At 37.9% G+C, this 7943-nt stretch overlaps 1 long non-coding RNA gene across 1 annotated transcript; it reads left to right on the top strand.

Moving 5' to 3' along the window:
• Positions 1 to 628: 628 nt before the first annotated feature.
• On the top strand, positions 629 to 7257 carry LOC121139506. Its single transcript, XR_005876457.1, has 2 exons — positions 629 to 750; positions 7123 to 7257. It is a non-coding gene; the product is annotated as an uncharacterized LOC121139506 (long non-coding RNA).
• The last annotated feature ends 686 nt before the right edge of the window (positions 7258 to 7943 follow it).

The raw sequence follows: 7943 nt of genomic DNA on the forward strand, positions 1-7943 counted from the left end.
GATGAGGCCTTCTATGGGGAATCATTAAAGTTGGTCACATCATTTGGGGCAGGACCTAGGCTCTCCCTCATGTGTCTAGTATCCCTCTATGGGGAATGGGCTCTCAAAGTCCATTCATACACTAGGGATAAATACTGATCCACTACCAGAGGCCCCGAAGACTGTCTAGGCCTCTAACTCTCACCCACGTTCAGGGGGCCTGCTTCGGTCCTATGCTGGTTTCCCAGCTGTTAGTCTGGGGACCACGAGCTCCCAGTTTGGTCAGGTCAGCTGTGTCTGTGGGTTTCCCCAGCCTTTTCTTGACTCCTTTCCTCATCACTCCTCCTTTTCAGCAACTGGATTCCAGGAGTTCGGCTCATATTTACTTTTTATTTATGAGAATATAGTATAATGATATCATGAATTTGTTGAAATGTTTCTCAGTTTTGTAATTTTTAAGTTCATCTTTTTATTTTGGATTTTAAAAGTCAATTAAAAAACCATTGACAATATAACACTTATATGTAATGCCCTGTGATTACGTCCGTCCACTAACCAATGTTTTCCTAACCTCCCCTTACTCTGGCTGGTCCCCTTCTTCTCCCCAAGTAGTCTCCCTCGAACCCTTATTGCTCCTCTTTTCCATTCTTTTTCAGACCTCATGCAGGCAGTTACAGATCTCCTGGAGCACAACTGGTTTCAAGCTTGTTTGTGTAGCTGAAGATGACCTTGAACTACGGCTTGTCCTGAACTTACTTTCCATGTACTGGGGTGAGTAGTATGTGGTTTCTTGCATGGCACAGTTCTTCAACTCCTACCCTACCTGTGAACGGTAATGGTCTCCATATCTATACCCCAGGAATTCCTCTGGGATTGTTTTCACCTGCAGATGTTTGACTCAACATACCCATTCAAACTACCAATACTTTCTTCTCTTCAAATTAATACTTTGGAACTGAGACCATACTGTGTTTGATCATTTTCATTGATTCCTGTAGTTAATGCCATTTCTTGGCTTACACCAAAAACATGTTAATTATAATTAGTCATCAATATTTATTTTACCTCTCAATTATTGTTACATTTTACCTCCTGTATGTTCTTGCTTCATATGAAGAGCACATTCTTTTTTTATTTTTTTTCTTATAAATTTTTGATACCTCAAAATGGGTTTTTAATTAGAGTCAGCAAACTGTTTATTCTCTACAAAATTTGTACCTATTTGTTTCTATTACATTTCTAAATCCTAAATCTGAGACTGAGTTTTACAATAACCAGGTAAACAATAGCTCAAAACATCAACAAGCAGAGTAATTTTAAAGACAGACAGTACCTCAAGGTTAAGGGCTGGGAAAAGATTTTCCAATCAAATGGACTTAAGAAGCAAGCGGGTGTAACTATCCTAACATCTAACAAAATAGACTTCAAACTAAAATTAATCAAAACAGATGAAGAAGGTCATTTCATATTCATCACAGGAAAAAATCCATCAGGATGAAGTCTCAATTCTGAACATCTATGCCTCAAATATAAAGGCACCCACATTCAAAAGAAACACTACTACAACTCACATCACACATTAAATCCCACACACTTATAGTGGGAGACTTCAATACCCCAGTCTCACCACTGGACAGGTCCACCAGAAAGAAATTTTTTATTATTATTTATTTTTAAATTTAAATTAGAAACAAGGTTGCTTCACAAGCCAGTTCCAGGTCCCTTTCCGTTTCCCTCCCCTCCTCCCGTGCCCTCCCCCCAACTACCCCAATATCCCCTCATTTCCCCAGGGAGGGTGAGGCCCTCCATGAGGGTGTCCATAGTCTGTCATTTCATTCAGGGCAGGGCCTAGACCCTCCCCCAAGAGTCCAGGGTGAGAGTGCATTTCACATTGTTGGATGGGAGTCCAAAGTCCATGTGTATACCCGGGATAAATACTGATCTACTACCCAAGGCTAAATAGATTGCCTAGGCCTCCTCACTGACACCTGCATTCAGGGGATCTTGATCAGTCCCATGCTGGATTCCCAGGCATCATCCTGGGATTCAAGAGCTAACCCTTGTCAGGTCAGCTGTTTCTGGGGGTTAAAACAGCCCAGGCTTAATCCCTTTGGTCATCAGTCCTCCTTCTCTGTTACTGGCTTTCTTGAGTTCAGCTCAGTGGTTAGCCGTGGGAGTCTGCCTCTTCTTCCATCAGCCACTGAATGAAGGTTCTGTTTTCCAGACTCTCTGGCCATGGGATTGTAGGCTGGCACTCCCCAGATCTATGTCTAAAATCCATATATGAGAGAGTACATGCCATGTTTCTCTTTTTGTGACTGGGTTACCTCGTTCAGGATGGTTTCTTCTAGTGCCATCCATTTTCCTGCAAATCTCAGGATTCCATTGTTTTTCTGCTGAATTGTGTACATGATGAAGAGCACATTCTTTCAGCCAAAAACTGAGACAAAATCTGTAAGGACAGAACTTGTATCATTATATAATTTAATTGTGCTTTAATTAATTTTAGCTTATGTTTTACATATTATTTCTATTAATTCTCTGAAAATGTTGTACAATATATTTTGATCATGTTAAGCCCTCTCTCTCAACTACTCTTTGATCATGCCTACCTCCTTATAAACCAAACCTCATGTTCTTTCTTTAAAAACACATTTGTTCCCCAGCTACTCTTCATTGTGGAGCTTATCCTTCCTATTTGTTTGTCTACATCACCAGTCTTCGAAGGACCCTGGAGCTTTGAAAGTCATAGTTTTTTGTTTGAGTCTCATATGAAGTATACTCTTGATAGCCCCTAAGCTGAGGTAAACATCCACAAAACTCCTGCACATAGGTTTTGATAATATATTTGTGAATGTTAAGCATTCTCACTTGCACTGTTGTTACTTGTTTCATGGCCCACCATTCACATTTTATGCTGCATCTCTCATTTCTGTATAAGCTGAAGTTTTTCAAATCATTCTCATCATCAAACTGTTAGCTCTTCATCTGATGCACTGCTTGTGTGTGTGTGCGTGTGTGCGTGTGCGTGTGTGTGTGTGTGTGTGTGTGTGTGTGTGTGTGTTGTGTTTATACTTAAAGCACAAAGGCAAGGTTATTAGAGTTTGAGAGAAAACCTGTCACCAGGCAAGCTGTACACCTGGGCAGCTTCTGGGATGAAGAACATGGATAAGAGGGAGAAACAGAGTCATGTCTTCTGAGTTTGGGTCCAAGAACTCTGGCATGTTCAGCAAAGTAGGCCATCATCAAGCAGTTCCATGGGCTGAGGTGTCTTCAGTGAAAATGGTGATAGGCTTGAGAGTTTTATTTTGAGTTACTCTATTCCAGGTCACAGATACCTCTTAAAACGTTCTAGCATGCACTGTTGCTGTGCTTTCCAATTATTTGTGGTCTTCCTTTGTATTGTTTGATACTAAATGAGAAAACCTTGGCTTCTTCATTTCATATTTCCAAAGTTTTGAGATGATTTTCATGGATAAATAAATCCTATGTTGTACTCGATACACAGAATACTAAAAACATTTTGTATACCTAATAGCCATTTTCCCTTAATATTCAGGACATATACTGAATTATTATAAATAGAAAAGCAACTTAAGTTTGACTCAGCTTTGCTACTGTGAGCATCTTTGAGTTCTTCAAGGTAACTAGGAACACAGTGGAAGAGCTGGGCCTCAAATCATAGCTCAGTCATGTCCTTGCTTAAGTCAGTTGGCAACCTCTTCATATTTATGTTAAGAAATTATGTCTCTTCAAGGCTCATTTATAATCTCACTCACAATTAACCTCATACTCTCCAGTGCCGTGATAGGAACCTGACTTCATGGATGCCCTGCTTCTCCTCTTCTCAGCTCAAGAAGGGAAACTGGAGGCAGGGACTAAAGCCAAAGCCACAGAGCAGTGTTGCTTATTGGTTTGCTCTTTGTGGGTTGTTCACTCTGCTCTAGTTTGCATCCCATGGTCGCCTACCCCAGGGAGTCACACCATCCACAATAGGCCTGACCCTTCTACGTCAGTCACTACTTACGTAGATTCCCTATAGACTTTCCTGCAAGCTGTTTTTATGGAGACTCTTAATTGAGAATCCTTCCCAAATAACTGTAGTTTATGTCAAATTTACAATCAAAATTCTAATCAATCACCTATCATTGGTCTAATGATCATCTATTTATCTTCTATCTATTATCTATCTACTTTTTTAGTTTCTACTTATACATATATGACATATATATTATCTAATGTATATTATATTATGTATTTTATTAGTATCTCTCTGGCTACTATCTATATGTCTACTACCTACCTATCATCTATTTATTCTATCTATCTATCTATCTATCTATCTATCTATCTATCTATCTATCTATGTTATCTCTATCTAACGTCTTCTTGAAATCCAGATAGTAATTAGCTGATATGTCAGAGGGAAAAGATCTCTCTGGTTCTCTGAAAATATAATGTAATGACAAACTTACCAAGAAATGGGGAAAAATACAAGCTGTCAGAATAAAACCTGCCTTTTATCCTTTTAGTCTCTTGGTTCAGGTGAAATAAAAACCTCCAGAAAAAAATCTTTATAAAGATCACAGTTTTGCCTAAACCCTGTCATATTTCATCATGTAATTTGTCATTACTCCTATGGAGTATTCATAGTAGCTTATTTCTGCAACATTGCAGATCGGGACTCTTATATGCCCGTGTTTCTCTGTGCTCTGAACACTCTCAGAACTGGTGATCTCATCCTTCCTTTATCATGTCTACTTCTCAAAATCCTCCTGCTTCTCACCCTTGGGAAGCTGAAGGTCCTCTCCCTTTGCCTGTCTACTTCTTCACTTTGAGTATTTTCTTTGCTTCCTTCGTATGCTCTTCTCTGAAAAAAAAAAGTGAGAGGAATAGGATAGTCTGACCTGCCTTTTAGATGAAAGAAAGAAGCTTTTAGCTTGACTTTGACCTTGTACCTTCTTTGATACTTCTTGAATTGCAATATCAAACAGCAGCTCCATTCTCCAGTCCTCCTGAAATGACACAGAATTTCCCATGTTAACTCCTTCCAGTCCAGTCCTCTATGGGCTACACCAACTGAATCTCGTATGTTCTCCTACTTAGCTTCGTCATCAAGATATTTTAATTTTAAACAAATGGTTCTCTATATTTTATTAGCTGGGTCCAGTATATTTTTAAAAATAAGTAATAGTAGTGATCAGTGATTTTTAGAGCAAATGTCCACTCTTAATAGTCTGATGTATCTTGTATCGCATTAGATTTTAAAAGCAATTGTATTCGTCTCTAAGAGTTTTAAAGAGATTGTCTCTAACTTGGATGTTTCTTTCTAACTCTAAAATAATTTTCCTGGCTGTTTAAATTATCAATGAATTCAATTATCTTTCCTTCTGTGGAATGTCACACTAATAAACCTTTCTTCTTCTGGAAAATGCTTAGAGTTAAACTTAGGGACACAGTATCATTAATGTTTGGTTCTTGTCCCATGATAAGCCAAATGAGAGCCTCCCTCTTTCCCTCTTTCCTTCCCTTCCTCCCCCCTCCCACCTCTTTCCTCCCTTCCTTCCCTCCCTCATTTCTTCTTTTGAGATAGGATTTCATGATGTAGCTCAGGATAGACTCAAATTATGTATTTTGCCAAAGATTACCCTGAAGATTGTATCCTCCAGCTTTCCCCTTTTCATTGCTGGGATATAGGCAAATATTGCCAGGCCCCATTGAGTAGTTTATCATTTAGAAATAACTAAATTAACCCTTCAATTATTTCTCATTGTTATGCAAATCTCATGATGAATACAGGAAAAAATTACTAGCCAATATTTTCTTTTCCTAAGTCATAAAACTGTCTAACACATACGATAATCTGATCTTAAAATGTTCATCTCTCAAATCAAAAAGAGAAATCAGGGTTATAATCAAGGGAGTCTGATTTTTTGCAAGTTGTATGAAATACACACCAATAATTACTTTACCTTTTATCGGTTGAGTTTAAAACTGTTTTTCAATAAAATTTTTTCCCAATCATTAGAATATCCACTTTACACTAATCCATGGGAAGTGGTGCACCTCTCTGGCTGAACAGTAAACATTAATATTCTTGGATGGTCCCTTTCTGTTTTGTTTTGTTTTCCTGACTGTTTTTGAAGTTTCTGATGCTCATTGTCAGTGAAAATCCTTTTGATGCCAGTCTTTGATCCTTATATACCATAATCCAGTTGGAAAGTACAGCCTTGAGAATGGCTAGGACATTTACAGATTTGAGCATATACCCAAAGGATTCCATTTCCTAAGACACTTGAACAACCTTGTTTACCGCTGCCACAGTCACAACAGGAAAGTGCCAGAACCAGAGTAGATGTCCATCAACAAACGGATAGATCATGAAAATGTGACATAGATACAAAATGGAATACTAGTCACCAATAAAGGAAAACGAAGTTATAAACATTTCCGAAAAATTAATAGATCTGGAAAGTATAAATTTAAGTGGGGTGTCCTAAAGAGAAAAACAGAATCTCTTTCAGGGGCATTAGTTATAATGTGTGATTGTAAATGTGGGTGAAACCTGAAAACATAGAAGGGAGACCAAGAGAGTAAAATGGGGTACTGGGGTAATGAGAGAGCAGAGGTACATGGCGTGAAAGCAGAAGGAAGTCAGAGGGAAGAGTCTGCGATGGGGAGTCCAATACAGGGAGGAGAGACAGAAGACTCTACCAAAATGTACTTTGTTAGAGAGTGCCAACATTAAATGTAATATTTTGTATGCCAATTTAGATAATTTTAAAAGTAAAACAAAAGGAAGTCAAAATAGAAAAAACACTGTTTTAGAAACTAATTTTGAAATGCAATCATAATGCAAATACCAATTTTAAGAGGTAGCTGGCACATACTTTTTTTAGTAGATAGTTGTATATATATATTAATATTCTATGAAGGTTAAAATAATATTTTTCTTTTGCTTTCTCTGCTTTTTGTACAGAAATGACTTAATCCTAGCTTCTGCCTACTAGGCAACTTTATCACCCTGTCCCTGAGAAGTGACATGACGTCATCTCTCAACACATACTATGCATCCTTTTTGTTGTAGGGTAATTCAAAAAGCTAGCCATCCTAAAAATGGCTTTGGTTTTTATTGTATAACAGATGCCACCGCCTGTATCGACAGCAGAGCCACACATCTCGGTGCTGCAGTTAGAAAATGCGAGAATTGGAACCTGCGATGCTAAAGTGCTGAGATCACCGTCATATATTATTAATGAAAATAAATAAGAAATAAAAGAAAAAATAACTTCTGTTCCTTCAAAAGCGTGTGCAAGGGCTGTAGCAGTGTGTGTCACCTAGTCATCAGTTCAATTTCTTTTTCCCACATCACACACAAAATATGCTGGATGGATGAAAAACCCGTCTCTGTGACCTTGTCACTTTAAGTTTTCATAGGTTCCTTCACCCCAGAATCTGTCCTACAGACACAGCACACAGAAGCTCCTTTCGTTCTGGTTTACCTCACAAAGTTCAAAAGAGCTGTTGACTTTGGTGATTTATTTAAAATCACTAGGAAGCAAAGTATGAACAAACCTGTCACCAACAAAAGGTAGACTGAGCTCTGAATTTTGTTAGGTGACTTCTTAGGAAATATTTAGTTTGTCTCTGCTATTCTCTCAGGTGACTGAGTTTATCACTAGAACAAATATCATGGGGAAGTCCAAGTTAGAATTTTACAACTACACTGCTCCTGCATTTATGATCTATGGAAACCGTGAGAAATAAAAATGGAAATTGCTTTAGAAACAGTAAAGTTTTAGACCAATAAATATATTGAATAACAATACTTAGTTACAATGTTAAAATTTTTAATTCTCTACTGTATTGTCTCTTTGAGTTAAAAAGTGGGAGAATTATTTATTTCTTCATATTTTCTCTACTATCAACTTGTTTCTTTTGATATTTCTCCGAGAACTTAATGG

Source organism: Mesocricetus auratus, unplaced genomic scaffold, assembly GCF_017639785.1.
Source record: "Mesocricetus auratus isolate SY011 unplaced genomic scaffold, BCM_Maur_2.0 Super-Scaffold_15014, whole genome shotgun sequence".
NCBI lineage: Eukaryota > Metazoa > Chordata > Mammalia > Rodentia > Cricetidae > Mesocricetus > Mesocricetus auratus.